Source organism: Etheostoma spectabile, chromosome 19 (genome assembly GCF_008692095.1).
Source record: "Etheostoma spectabile isolate EspeVRDwgs_2016 chromosome 19, UIUC_Espe_1.0, whole genome shotgun sequence".
Taxonomy (NCBI): Eukaryota; Metazoa; Chordata; class Actinopteri; order Perciformes; family Percidae; genus Etheostoma; species Etheostoma spectabile.
Genome location: NC_045751.1, coordinates 10,887,775 through 10,903,125, shown reverse-complemented (window position 1 = coordinate 10,903,125; position 15,351 = coordinate 10,887,775). Strand labels below are relative to the sequence as shown.

General features: G+C 42.1%; 1 protein-coding gene and 1 long non-coding RNA gene across 5 annotated transcripts in view; one reads left to right on the top strand and one right to left on the bottom strand.

The window, feature by feature from the left end:
* exoc6b (exocyst complex component 6B) overlaps positions 1-15,351 on the top strand; it is a 116,065-nt gene that overhangs the window by 6,068 nt on the left and 94,646 nt on the right. The window lies entirely within an intron of this gene.
* Positions 1,147-15,351, bottom strand: part of LOC116669540 (uncharacterized) — a 15,040-nt gene continuing 835 nt past the window's right edge. Inside the window, exons 2-3 of the long non-coding RNA XR_004326794.1 lie at positions 13,712-13,717; positions 1,147-1,316 (exon numbers count right to left, since the gene is read on the bottom strand). This is a non-coding gene — a long non-coding RNA (uncharacterized LOC116669540). The remainder of the gene's footprint in view (positions 1,317-13,711; positions 13,718-15,351) is intronic.

Here is a 15,351-nt window from a genome sequence, read left to right as displayed (position 1 = left end):
AAAAAAAAAAAAGCATGCTTGCTGTTCAAAATGAAACATGTAAGTAAATGTTGATACTCATCTCAAACTGCTCATTTTTTGGTGACTGTCCTGGTGATGATGGAACTTAAAGTCGTGACATACTGCAGCTGAATGTGTCCCAACCTTATCTGTGTTTGTCCGTGTGGCGGAGCCCATTCCAAAGTGTGCTGCTGTTTTTTTGTGTGTGTCGGCTAATCTTATCACTCAGCTGCACTCGTGCTGCTGCGAGAACGAAATGAGAACCCCTGTCAATAACTTTAAAAAGCTGTGCGTGCTCCACCCTGTGTTTAACAGTGTGCAGCTGGTGACTTTTTTTTTTTTTCAGATTTGGCCAATAATGACAAGCTTTTATGTGTGTGGTTTTCTTTTTCTGTGGCCATGGGAAAGGCTTGTTTCTGATTGGTGGACAGAGGCTCCTTTTTATAGTAGTTCTGCTAGACAGCTAAACCACAGTTGAAATCGGTGCACACGTATATTAAACTGCAGGTAACCATAGCAGCAATACTGATGGTATACTAGAAGACTTTGAAAGACTAGAGTCTGACATCATCTCACATCTAACTGTTAAAGACTGGAGATCTTGCAGGGTCACACACTGCAACACTACAGAGAGATTCATTTGGAAAGACTTAACCAAGCTAGCTAGCAACCGCTAGCGTTAGCTGGTGACTTCAAAGGAAAGTTTTCAGATGTTCTGTTCTGCTGTATCAGCAGATGAATGTCTCTAGCACCCGGAGGTTTATCCGCCGGTAAAACACCCGTTGGATGACACGGTTTAGAAGGGTTGAAAATCACTACATGGCATTATGACTTTGGTTAAATATACACGCCAAAAGCCAAGTGGCGTGTTATCTGTGCGCTTTTTGAGCTATTCGCGTGTATGTCTATGCTGTATACTGCGGGCCTAAACATATACGCCACTTGGCGTGTTATCACCACTCGCGTTGTTATTGGGAAAAGAAAGCTACGGTTGAGTTTAGGAAAAGAAGAACGGACTTTGCTTTAGAAGAAAGGGACTGTTAAGTTTAGGAAACGGGACAAGGAGATGTGACTTCCTGGGTGAAAGTCCCGTGTTTTAACCATCCGCCAACCTCCCTACGTGGATTTTTTTGCCCTTTTATGCTACTCTACGGCGTAAATTCACACGCAGTCGCAAGGTAATGTAGGTCAATGGAGGCCCAACGGCGTTGACAAACACGCTAAAAAGCGAGTATGCGTCTTGATAACGTGCCAATAATGGCATAAGAATCATCGTGTAATACATACGCCATTTTCATGAGGTCAGTCTGAAAAATCTGCAACTTTCCCTCTTTAGCGTTACACAATCATTAACGGCACTGGCTGTAGTTGTTTGCAGCTTCCTGTTTGGTGCTGGAGGGAGCGCACCCATTGGTTGTTGACATTGTTTACGTGATTTAACTTCACCACCGAGACTTATGATAATATCATTTAGTCAGAACGTCAAGTTGCGGGCAAAAAAAAAAAACTGACTCTGGCTGAGTTTTATGACTTACACCAGCGAGAATTCCGGCAATATATCTATATTATATCGACATCGTGCTATGAGACTAGATATCGTCTTAAATTTTGGATATCGTAATATCCTAATGTTGCATAAGTGTTGTCTTTTCCTGGTTTCAAAGGCTGCATTACAGAAAAGTGATGTCACTTAGTCCTTATATCCACATTACTGATGATCATTAATCAAAAATCTCATTATAGAAATATTTCATGAAAGCACTAATAGTAAATGAGGTATTTGGTCAAAAATATGGGGATATTTGATTTTCTCCACATTGGCCAGCCCCACTTTGAAGTTTGGTCCCTCTCTTGATCTTTTCTCGGCCCCTTTAATGCCGCCCCCGCCCCCCCCCCCCCCAACCCCGTCATGTGCTGTGCCTGGTTTTCTCTGGTGTTCGCAGACATCTGATGTATTTTACTTCTCGACTGTAAAGACGCATTTGTCGTCGAGACGTTAGTCATCTAAAAAGTTACAAAGTTATTGCCTCAAGTCTGAGTGCGCCAGGACACTTTGGAGCAAATGTGTGAAACCTCTCCTGACACCACAGGATGCTCCTTCATCTGAAGGCACTGTACAGGCGTGTAATTCCTTTAAAGCTCTTCTTTCAGAGTAGTTTACTCTTTGTGTGAGCGCTGTTTGGATTTAAGCTGGGCGATAACTTAGTTTAACGTGTACTGACTTTTAGTGGACTAGTAACGTGTGATAGGATAGTACTGTTAACTTTCAGTTCTTTAGGAAATTTTTATATATATGGTTGTGTGTGGGTGTGTGTTTGTGTGTGTGTGTTGTGTGTGTGTGTGTGTGTGTGGTGGGTGTGTTGTGTGTGTGTGTGTGTGTGTGTGTGTGTGTGTGTGTGTGTGTGTGTGTGTGTGTGTGTGTGTGTGTGTGTGTGTGTGTGTGTGTGTGTGTGGTGTGTGTGTGTGGTGGTGTGTGTGTGTTGTGTGTGTGTGTGTGTGTGTGTGTGGTGTGTGTGTGGAAGCTGGTGAAATAGGATCTTAACTCACTAAAGACGAGCACACCAACCCCTAAGTGTGAATGACTGTGTGTGAACTGTGTCTTCCCGAGATTGGTGATTGGACAGATTGGTGACTCAGCCGGTTTTTTTTTTTTTACACACACAGCTGTTTACAGTGAGGTCATAACTCAGTGCAGCCTTCTTAGACTTTCTCTTGTCCAACCAGCATTCATCCGTAGCTCCCTTTTCTCCTCTCCTGTCATCCACTCCTCCAAAATCTGCATCCCCGCCTCCCCTAAAAGTGAAATTATGTTTTATAATATCTGACAGTGCACAAGAAGTGAATCCTCCCCAGCCCCAATCTCTCGTCCAAATATGGTCACTTCCGACTCAAAAAAAACAAACAACTAGGATGGCAGCGGCCAAAATGCCAAATCAATGAGTGACATCACGGAGGCTACATCCATTTCTTTAATACAGGTTTCGGTTGGGACACTTGTGTAATTCCTATTTGCCCGTATGCTGTTTGCAATGTGTTTTGCTGCATTTTCATTTATGTATCCACACAGGTGGTGTGAATGAATGAATGAATGAATGAATGAATGAAAATTGGACATGCATGTAAATCACACATGCTCCTCTGCTCTAAGGGCGCTGTGGGAGTCAAAGCCGTCACTGCTGACACGCTAAACTCTACTCGTACACACAGCTGTCCACACTGTCATGAAACCAGCTGTTGTTTGGACAATTCACAGGAGAATTAAGTAATCTTTTTTTTTTGTTTTTGTTTTTAGTTAACCCTTGGAGAAAGGTCCTGCCAGCTTCTGTGGGAGGTTGTTGTTTACATTGTCATGTTTAACTTGATCTAAAATTACAAAGAAAAACATAACCGCTACAGCCATCATTCTTCCTTGCTGAAGAAAGCTAAGGCTTTTGTCTTTCACGTCAGTACGTTGGACTCTCGAGATTAAAGCATTAAGTTACGTGTCGTCCGGTGCAACCATAGACTGTATAAACTGTGTACTGAATTCATAATTAATTACTTAATATTAACGGTATATGCCCAATCTACTGCAGATGAAACGCCTTTACACTCTGCTCATGAAAACGAGCACTTCTCAAAAACTAAAAGATGTTCAGTATATAGGTCAAATGACTTATTAAGAAATAATTTGTTCATGGTTCTACATTTAGAAATCTTTTGAATCAATAGGTTATTTAGAAAAAATTGACAAAGAAACGTCAGATTTTTTTTCAATACTTAGCATAATAGGTTAGGTAGGTTGTACAGATTTTCGGGTTTGACCTCTCTTTCTCTCTCTCTGTGTGTCTCTCTCTCTTTCTCTCTCTCTCTGTGTGTGTGTGTGTGTGTGTGTGTGTGTGAACACACAACACATAGAAGAAGGGAGAGAGAGGAGACACACCAAACACAGAGACACACACACACATAAAAGAGAGAAAGAGAGAGAGACACACACAGAGAGAGACACAGAGAGAGAGAGAGAGAGAGAGACACAACAAACAATAGAAAGGGAAGAGAGAGAGAGAGAACACACACACAGAAAGGGAGAGAGAGGAGAGACACACACACACACAACACACACACACACAAGAGAGAGAGAGAAGAGAGAGAGAGACACACAGAGAGAGAGAAAGAGAGGTCAAAACCGAAAATCTGTACAACCTACCTAACCTATTATGCTAAGTATTGAAAAAAAATCTGACGTTTCTTGTCAATTTTTCTAAATAACCTATGATTCAAAAGATTTCTAAATGTAGAACCGAACAAATATTTCTTAATAATCATTTGACCTATATACTGAACATCTTTTAGTTTTGAGAAGTGCTCGTTTCATGAGCAGAGTGTAAAGGCGTTTCATCTGCAGTAGTTGGGCATATACCGTTAATATTAAGTAATAATATGAATTCAGTACACAGTTTATACAGTCTATGGTTGCACCGGACGACACGTACTTAATGTTAATCTCGAGAGTCAAGTACTGACGTGAAAGACAAAAGCCTTAGCTTCTTCAGCAAGGAAGAATGATGGCTGTAGCGGTTTGTTTTTCTTTGTAATTTGATCAAGTTAAACATGACAATGTAAACAACAACCTCCCCAGAAGCTGGCAGGGCCTTTCTCCAAGGGTTAACTAAAAACAAAAAAAACAAAAAAAAGATTAAATTCTCCTTGAATTGTCCAAACACACAGCTGGTTTCATGACAGTGTGGACAGCGTGTGTACGAGTAGAGTTTAGGTGTCAGCAGTGGACGGCTGACTCCACAGAGCCTTAGAGCAGAGGAGCATGTGTGATTTACATGCATGTCCAATTTTATTCATTCATTCATTCATTCATTCATTCACAACCATGTGTGGATACATAAATGAAAAATGCAGCAAAAACACATGCAAACAGCATACGGGCAAATAGGAATTACACAAGTGTCCCAACGAAACCTGATTAAGAAATGGATGTAGCCTCGTGATGTCACTCATTGATTTGGCATTTTGGCCGCTGCCATCCTAGTTGTTGTTTTTTTTGAGTCGGAAGTGACCATATTGGAAGAGATTGGGGCTGGGGAGGATTCACTTCTGTGCACTGTCAGATATTATAAAAACATATTTATTTTAGGGGAGGGGGGAGCAGATTTTTGGAGGAGTGGAGACAGGAGAGGAGAAAAGGGAGCTACGGATGAATGCTGGTTGGACAAGAGAAAAGTAGAAGGCTGCACTGAGTTATGACCCACTGTAAACAGCTGTGTGTGTTAAAAAAAAAAAACCGGCTGAGTCACCAATCTGTCAACTCACCAATCGGGAAGACACAGTTCACACACAGTCATTCACACACAGGGGTTGGTGTGCTCGTCTTTAGTGAGTTAGATCTATTTCACCAGCTCCCACACACACACACACACACACACACACACACACACACCACACACACACACCACACACACACACACACACACACACACACACACACACACACACACACACACACACACACACACACACACACACACACACACACACACACACACACACACACACACACACACACACACACACACACACACACACCACACACACATATATATAAAAATTTCCTAAAGAACTGAAAGTTAACAGTACTATATATCAACGTTATAGTCCACTTAAAAGTCAGTACACGTTAAACTAAGTTATCGCCCAGCTTTAAATCCAAACAGCGCTCACACAAAGAGTAAACTACTGAAAGAAGAGCTTTAAAGGAATTACACAGCCTGTACAGTGCCTTCAGATGAAGGAGCATCCTGTGGTGTCAGGAGAGTTTCACACATTTGCTCCAAAGTGTCCTGGCGCACTCAGACTTGAGGCAATAACTTTGTAACTTTTTAGATGACTAACGTCTCGACGACAAATGCGTCTTTACAGTCGAGAAGTAAAATACATCAGGTCTGCGACACCAGAGAAAACCAGGCACAGCACATGACGGGTGGGGGGGGGGGGCGGGGGCGGCATTAAAGGGGCCGAGAAAAGATCAAGAGAGGGACAAACTTCAAAGTGGGGCTGGCCAATGTGGAGAAAGAAAATCATACCCATATTTTTGACCAAATACCTCATTTACTATTAGTGCTTTCATGAAATATTCTATAATGAGATTTTGATAATGATATCACGTAATGTGGAATAAGGACTAAGTGACATCACTTTTCTGTAATGCAGCCTTTGAAACCAGGAAAAGACAACACTTATGCAACATTAGGATATTACGATATCCAAAATTTGACGATATTAGTCTCATAGCACGATGTCGATATAAATAGATATTGCGGAATTCTCGCTGGTGTAAGTCATAAAACTCAGCCAGAGTCAGTTTTTTTTTTTGCCCGCAACTTGACGGTCTGATAATGATATTATCATAAGTCTCGGTGGTGAAGTTAAATCACGTAAACAATGTCAACAACCAATGGGTGCGCTCCTCCACACCAAACAGGAAGCTGCAAACAATACAGCCAGTGCCGTTAATGATTGTGTAACGCAAAGAGGGAAAGTTGCAGATTTTTCAGACTGACCTCATGAAATGGCGTATGTATTACACGATGTTTATGCCATATTGGCACGTATCAGACGCATACTCGCTTTTTAGCGTGTTTGTCAACGGTTGGGCCGCCATTGACTACATTACCTTGCGACTGCGTGTGAATTACGCCGTAGAGTAGCATAAAAGGCAAAAAATCCACGTCGGAGGTTGGCGGATGGTTAAAACACGGGACTTTCACCCAGGAGTCACATCTTTGTCCCGTTTCTAAACTTAACGTCCCTTTCTTCTAAAGCAAAGTCCGTTTTTTTCTAAACTCAACCGTAGCTTTCTTTTCCAATAACAACGCGAGTGGTGATAACACGCCAAGTGGGCGTATGTTTAGGCCCGCAGTATAGCATAGACATACACGCGAATAGCTCAAAAGCGCACAGATAACACGCCACTTGGCTTTTGGCGTGTATATTTAACCAAAGTCATAATGCCATGTAGTGATTTTCAACCTTCTAAACCGTGTATCCAACGGGTGTTTTACGGCGGATAAACCTCGGGTGCTAGAGACATTCATCTGCGATACAGCAGAACAGAACATCTGAAAACTTTCCTTTGAAGTCACCAGCTAAGCAGCGGTGTAGCTAGCTTGGTTAAGTCTTTCCAAATGAATCTTCTGTAGTGTTGCAGGTGTGGACCCTGCAAGATCTCCAGTCTTTAACAGTTAGATGTGAGATGATGTCAGACTCTAGTCTTTCAAAAGTCTCTAGATACCATCAGATTATGCTATGGTTACCTGCAGTTATATACGGTGCACCGATTCAACTGTGGTTTAGCTGTCTAGCAGAACTACTAAAAAAGGAGCCTCTGTCACCATCAGAAACAAGCCTTTCCATGGCCACAGAAAAAGAAAACCACACACATAAAAGCTTGTCATATTGGCAATCTGAAAAAAAAAAAAAGTACAGTGCACACTGTTAAACACAGGGTGGAGCACGCACAGCTTTTTAAAGTTATTGACAGGGGTTCTCATTTCGTTCTCGAGCAGCACGAGTGCAGCTGAGTGATAAGATTAGCCGACCACACAAAAAAACAGCAGCACACTTTGGAATGGGCTCCGCCACACGGACAAACACAGATAAGGTTGGGACACATTCAGCTGCAGTAGTCACGACTTTAAGTTCCATCACAACAGGACAGTACCAAAAATGAGCAGTTTGAGATGAGTAATAACATTTACTTACATGTTCATTTGAACAAGCAAGCATGCTTTTTTTTTTTTTTTTTTTTTTTAAAAGGATTGAGGTTATCCAAAATGCAAATAAGACAAAAACAGTCAGCAGCTAATTGATTAATCAATTCATTCACAAACAGGCGGAAATCAAGTGACAGGGTTTGACATCATGGCAACAGCTGATTTAAACAGTATTTTGGCTTACTCGTCATAATGTTAACATGATTGAGGGGCGCCCCCCCATGATCTTTCGAGTTCAGATAAAATGTTGAATTAAATTGAAAATGATGGCTAAAGCAACAACAAACAACCAAAAACCAAAATGTCTGCAGTCATACATTGATGTTTTATCAATTTTCATACTCTGGTCCCGAGATCTGACTAGCATTTTGGGTAACACCAATCCTTTATAAAAAAAAAAAAAACACATTCTTGCCGTTTTAAAAGAACTTAAGTAAAGTAGATACAGGCATCTAAACTCATCTCAAATGCTTATTTTTTGGTGACTGTCATGGTGATGATGTAACATATTTAATACCGATATGAGCTGACAGAGATGCAGATACGCCAAGCATGCACACAAAGTAAGAGAGAGATTTGTGTGCGGCTCTCAGTTTGTACATGTACAGTAAATTGACAGTCAGATCATTGCTGGGTTTTGTTGTCCGTGCTGATATACGGTGCTTAACGGGACTTAACGACTGATGTCATGTCTGTGGTGCATAGTGGTGAACAAATAGTTAGGGCTGCAACTAATTTTCACTGTTGATTATCCTTCGGTGACGCCCTTAATGTCGTTTAAAGATACTCTGTTTGGTGTTAAAGAGGAGTGTGAGAAAACTAGAATATAATCACATTCAGAGGCTAAAATCAGAGGAATTAGAATTTTCATGATTCAAAACCAAGTATACGCTTATTAAAATAGTTGCAAATTTATTTATTAGTTGACGACTATCGCGTAACTTTTGCCGCTACAATGGATATGGAGGAGCAGGTGGCAGACCAGTCCTCCTGTCTTTGGTTTGCAGCGGAGGGCGTTGGCTGACTGATCAGTCCTGGTCTCCCAGATCTTCCCGAGTTCCTCTGCTGTCGGGGAGGAATGCTGCAGCAGGTCTCGACCTGCACGCTGCAGGAGAACACAAACACAACCCTCACCTCTCACTCTCACGCCAGCCTGCGCTTCTGTTTCAACAATTTGGTCCCGGGAAAGTTGCTAATAGAACAACTTGCAGGAGGCTGAATCTTAGGTTCCAGATAGGGTTGGGCATCGTTTGAAGTCCGATTCTTCCTTTGGATTTTGCTTTCATGATTCTTTGAGGTGGTGGAACTGACATGTCGGGTTTTTCACAGAAAATCTATTTTGTTTCAATGGTGTTTACAGTTTTACCGGATCTTAAGTTAAAATAAAGCCGCTTTAGAGCGCCGCCACTTAACACTAGAGCTCGACAGATATCGATACAAATATTTGGTGAGTTTAAAAAAATTGATACTATAATATATCTATATATATATATTCTATATATAATAGTAAATATATATATAATAAGCAAATTAAAGTATATAATTTTTTTAATCCAGAAAAAGCATAACCAAACAAACAGTATTCCACAATCCATCAACATGGGAAGAATCTGTTGCAGCCAAAAAAACGATTCCTGGAAATGGGAAACTGATCGATAGAGATGACGCTGCACGTTTGTTTGAGTCAAGAGAAGTTGTTTATTGTTTTGTGGTTTCCTACCAGTGGCTACACACACACACACACACACACACACACACAAAACACACACAAAAAGAACCAGGAAGAGCATCTCTAGTCCCACAAACACTTTTATCTCAACATAACAGGAGTTACAAAATATCTAGAGATAAGGAATAAAACAGCACCAGAAAGGAAAACCGTCAAAAGGTCTGTCTGTCTTCCAAATGTGTACACACAATCATAACATTTGTTTTGAAGTAACAGGTGCATCCTTAACCATGGATTAGTTTGCTATTACAAACCTCTCTTTGAACTTAACTTGGGCTAATATAGTGATGATGTGACAGAACACTGTGCTATTATATTGCAAGTGTGTGACTGTGTACTGGAAAACTGTGACAGAAAGAGGAAGCTGGAAGAGGTGAACCATCAACACAGAGCGGTGTGTGTGTGGTGCAGGCAGATAAAAATATTCTTGCTGTTGCTCGAGGCAAAAAACACACTCAGTGGAGAGTGTGGCAGCTGAGGTGTCGCACAAAGTTGTCAAGTCATACCAAAGGATCTTGAGCGGGCAGACACCTCACCCCCCCCAGACACACCCGAGTCTACTGGAGTATGATCAACACAGGGGGACAGAACACAACACAAACACCCCACCACACACACACAACACACACACACACACACACACACACACACCACCACCCACACACACACACACACACACACACACCACACCCACACACACACACACACCACACCACACACCACACACACACACAAACACACACACCCACACACACACACCCACACACACCCACACAAACCAACACACTCTCGTTCATTTCCCGTTCACTCACTACTCATTTCGTGTGGACAATCAGTTCAAAACCGCTGGAAAAGGTCACGGTTTATTCTAAAAGGGTACCAAGATAACAATTTATAGAAATCCCCTTTGTGTTTGTAGTCTCTGGCCCAGGGTCAGAAATTAAGGGGGGGAGGGGAAAAGACAAAAAATACCCAAAATATCTCAGAATTCCCTAAAAAGACCCATGGAGAGGCAAAAATTGCTTCCAAGATTTCAAAACAAGTATATTAGGCTATATTTTACCATTCTGGGCTAATATCCTAATCTACATTAAAGGTCCAATATGTAATTTTTTTACTGTAATAAATCCAAAAATCCCCCAATGTGTCATCAGATATTAAGGAAACATGCCAAGTTAATGTCAGTATTTCTCCTTTGAAATGTTACGTCAGTGACGGAATTTCTGCCAGATATACATACCTGTTAAAAACGTGAACCCAGCATGCTACGCTGTGAGTTAGTACAGCCAACACAGCCGCAAAACAAACGAAAAGGATCGACGGAGATAAATTCTACCCAACCAAAATATGAAAACAGCATATTTCAACAAGTACGTGAAAAGAAACGAACAAACCGGGTAAATTGGAGATGTACTGTATGTGAAAGATTGAGGACAGCTTAGAGCCCAAAAGGACGTGAGTTGGCTAAATTCCTTTTGAAAAGGTAGGAAGCATTAGCATCAGGCTAATTCATCACGGCCACAAGGGACAGGCATTTATGTCATTTCAACATTTGTGTACTCACATTGAATTTATAAAGTACCTGAGTTAGTCACTCGCAAAAAAAAAAATTGAGACACAGCCAGTGAAGTGACCCAGAGTGGTCCTGGCTAACGCAACATGCTAACCCTGCTAACGTTACAGAGGCCCAGAGAAAGGGCCCACGCTGTTAACAACTTGTAGACGTTCCGCGCCGTAGCCGACAACGGTGAGTTATTTTAAGCAAGAGAGGGGGGGCTGTAATTGGGAAGAGAGGACCCTGAGATGGCAGTGTGTTTAGTGATTGTTGCCATGAGTTCAGCAAATAAAGTGTGTATTCAGTCAAATGGAGAGGAAGGAAGGTAGCGCAGTACCTTGTGTACCGCGCTAGGGCAGAGGTCGGAGAGATTGGTGTTTTACCGGTTCCTACCGTAACGTAAGGTCTGTCAGTTGGTTACAGAGCTCGTGTGAGCATGTGCTTTATGACATAGCTAGAATCTAACGTTGTACATCGCCGGGTTGTAAAGTAATGTCTGGCTATGTAGACAAGTCTAGCAACAGTTGTGGATGCTACAATCTCAGCCGGGAAACCTCCGTGAACTTGGAGTCTGAGGACGGGCGGGGGAGACCACCCTCTCCAGTGTATTGAATTATAAACTGCAGTAACTGTTTAAACACTAGTTGTCAGTATTACCTATTGCCCTTTCAGCCATCATTTTATTAATGCTGTGCTAATTAAAGAATTTCTTAGTCGACTAAGGACAATTTGGACTAATCTATTACTTGATTTAATTGACTCGCGAGTGGTGATCGCGACACTAGTGCTGTCTTTCTGAGCAGAGGTGGCGCTAATGAGGAAAGGCTACCAACTTTGCCATTTCTCAGAGAAGAACCAAAAAGGTAAACAATGGGACGAAAGATTCAAGACCTGCTTCATTGTATCAAGCCTTTTCACATAAAAGAATCTATTAACCTAGGAAGTCGCCAAGAGAGACCTGCAGTCCCTCTAGAGAGACGGGCATCCGGTTGCCCACGAGCTCGTTCAGGCTTTCCGTCTCCAGTTTGTCAACGCCGCTGAAAAAAAAAAAAGACTGGCGAGCGCCATTGGACGCGAACTCAAAAATCCTGGCGCTAAACGAGAGCTACGTCATTTTGAGTTCAATGGCGAAGGCAAGACTTGAGGCAAAGCTGTAAACGGCTTTAAACGAGTTTCTCACAAAGAATCATGCACCACTTTAAAAATATTGTGTTTACTGAGATTTGCTATTTGGTTCTTGTACATAGGTCATTAGCATGGAAAAAAAGCATAAGAAAATGTGTAATGACTCAATTAGCAGCTATGGCAGATTGGAGAAAGAAGAGCCCTAGACTTTAATAATATCAATTACTTTTCAATTTCTGTACAACAAAAACACAGCGCTGTCACATATACGTGCACTGATAATGGCAACAGTAGGCTTTTTTAGCCAACTCATGTGACACAAGGCGGGTGAGTACTTTTGAGCAATTAGTATCTATATACACAAAATTGCACTTCCCATGAAAGCTGAGCAGAAACAGGGCGGTGACCATTTCAGGTGCAAACAGCTGAAGTAATGCTGCTCATCTCCCCACTATGGGATGTGAAACACGTAGACTGGCACGAGCCCCAAAATGAACAAGAAAAGTCATTCAGCCTCTAAAGTGCGTTTCCACTAAATATTGAAGCAATAGTCTAAACACATCATAGCATTCAAAACACATGAAAAAACACCAACCAGTGGCTTTGTGTGTGGTGTGTATAGTATCACCCTAATTAGCTCCAGCAGCTGTAGTCTCATTCATTGTGTACACATACAGAGGCAGGGCTGGACGGAGTACGCACTTGACAACACTCTGATATATATCTTGGTTGTTGCTAACTACCTAGCAGGCTATCTGGCAATAAATAGCCACCAAAGCCCCGAAGTAAGTTGACCGACTTGGGTAATGAAACACAAGACTCGTTAAAATATATAAACAAATTAAAAACAAATAAAAACAGAGCTATTAGATACCAAGACAGCTCGTATCCCCTTGTAGCCCTGACACCAGTGAGCAGAATGTCAATAGTTAGCAAGTTAGCTCAGCCAAGCTGCTCAAATGACCAGCTATTGATTAACTTTGGCGACTAAGCTAAAACAAGACAGACCTTAAGGAAGACACGACTACTGTGCAGGTTGTATACACAATGTCCATAATTTAGGTTAGCTTGCCTTTGGTTTGCTAAAGTTAGCAGTAGCTGTCCGATATGGACACAATGGGTTAAAGTTTGAGCAAGCTCCAGGAGTTGCTAACTTGGTGCTAAAACAGCTAGTCGCCCTCACTCAGCTGGGTGACGCCGTGGGTTCAGCTGCTTTCATCGGGGCCAACCGGGAAAACAGCGGGGAGTTACTCAACGGAGGGTCGGCCGAATGCAGTTGGGTCGGTGCTCTCAATCTCCCGAAGGATCCGTTCGTGTTCGGCGGCTGTCTCAACACTGCCACCTGCATGCATGTGCGCCGGACGTGCCGAGCTGAAACTGAGCGGAGCTGGATGACGGGCTCCATGCGTCATTCAGGGAACGGAGGGTTGGTTCGAGTGTTCATGAGGGCAGGCCGTGTGAGCGGAGTTTCACATGGTAAAAAGAAGAAGAGGGCTGAAATCACGGCTGTATCATGCAGGAGGGAACGGAGTATGAAACCTGTTCCTGTACAATGTTAAATTTCCGTAGTGATTGAGTAAATAAAGTGATTTTGATAAATTTAATTAAGCTAAAAACGCTTTAGAATTCCCTTAAGGGGAGTTGAAAAACAACGTTTTTCACTCCCATTTCCCCATCACTTTAATTGGTGCTATCTTACATACTCCCCACACAGTTTCGTTTCCAGTTTCCACGAATATATATATTATAAGATTAATCTGGACGGGAAATTTGCAATTTGAATTAGCTTTTCAAAAGAAATACTAGGTATTTGTTCTGTGTAGTCTTTAAAAAAGTATTTTAAAATGAAATTCTACATTATTAAATTCGAAAGTGCTTTCGTGATTTCAGTTTCATTTTATTTTGTTGTTGTGTTTTTAAAAACATGGCTGAATCACACGCCTTATTTTGTAGAAAAATTGTTGACATCCGGTGTCTTCTTGCAAGTTCGGGACCTGCTGCTGTCGGAAGGGAAAAGAAGCAAGAGAAGTCCTAATGGAGGTCAAAACAAATTGATTGAAAGACTTCTGGAGAATCAGTGTAGAGATGCACCGAGGAGTGATCCTTCCTGATTGTGAATTGGGCACGAGGGATGGACAGAGCAGTCTGGGGACTATTTTTCAGCCGGGTGGAGTTGCGAATTGCTTGCACACTTGTACTCAAAAGGATCAGAGGCCATGCAGCTATATGGGAAATGAAGGAAAAAGCTGTAATCCTTACATTTTATACTGCGCAGTTAAAACGTTTATTGTGCAGCTTCTGTAAACTTAGACTTTATTGTGTTGTGTGGTGTGGGAGCATAAAACTGTTAATAAGACATACAGTGTGTGTGTGTGGTGTGTGTGGGGTGTGTGTGTGTGGTGTGTGGTGGTGTGTGTGTCTCTGTATTGTGTGTGTGTGTGGTCTCTCTCTCTCTGTGTCTCTGTGGTTTGTTGTGTGTCGTGTGGTGGTGTGTGTGTTCTTCTCTATGGGGTCTGTGTGGGTGTGTGTGTTGCAATTTGGCAATGCATGCACAATCGTCATCAGACATATTAGGATTAAATGGTGTTTAAGCCAATGACCTTTGTCCTTGTGTATGCATGAGCCTACATCAGTTTGCTCCGAGTTCTACAGTGCAAGAAGATACTTATATGTGTAGACCGAGATAGAGAAGATAGGGGAAGCAGTTCAGTTACAGGTGTAATCATCAACTAGACCTCGTTATCACACTAACATCGGGAGATGGAGTTTCACTACACAGTGTAAAACACATACACATTTAAATGAAGTAAAGTTAAGTGTGTGAATGCATAGAAAGGAAAGGTACTATTTACATGTGGTACAGGCCAAGGCTACTTATTATCACCAAAGATCATATTTTGTGATATTTTTTTATTATTCTCTCTCTCAGCCTAAAAAGAAGTTGAAAACTCAGTGGAAGCTGTGTGGACGAAGCGTATGTGGCCGGTTAGGGCCAGCGGGGGCCTGTCTCTGCGTGCAGGGTCCACAGAGTTGTGCATTCGGTCCGACACTGGTCAAACTGGAAGGGCAAAGGTGGCCCTGTCGTCGGTGGGGGGTCGGGACACGGGACGGGCAAAACGGGGGTAAGACGGTTTAGACTTCTTGAATGGGACACGCACGCTTTATGCTTTGACAATTTG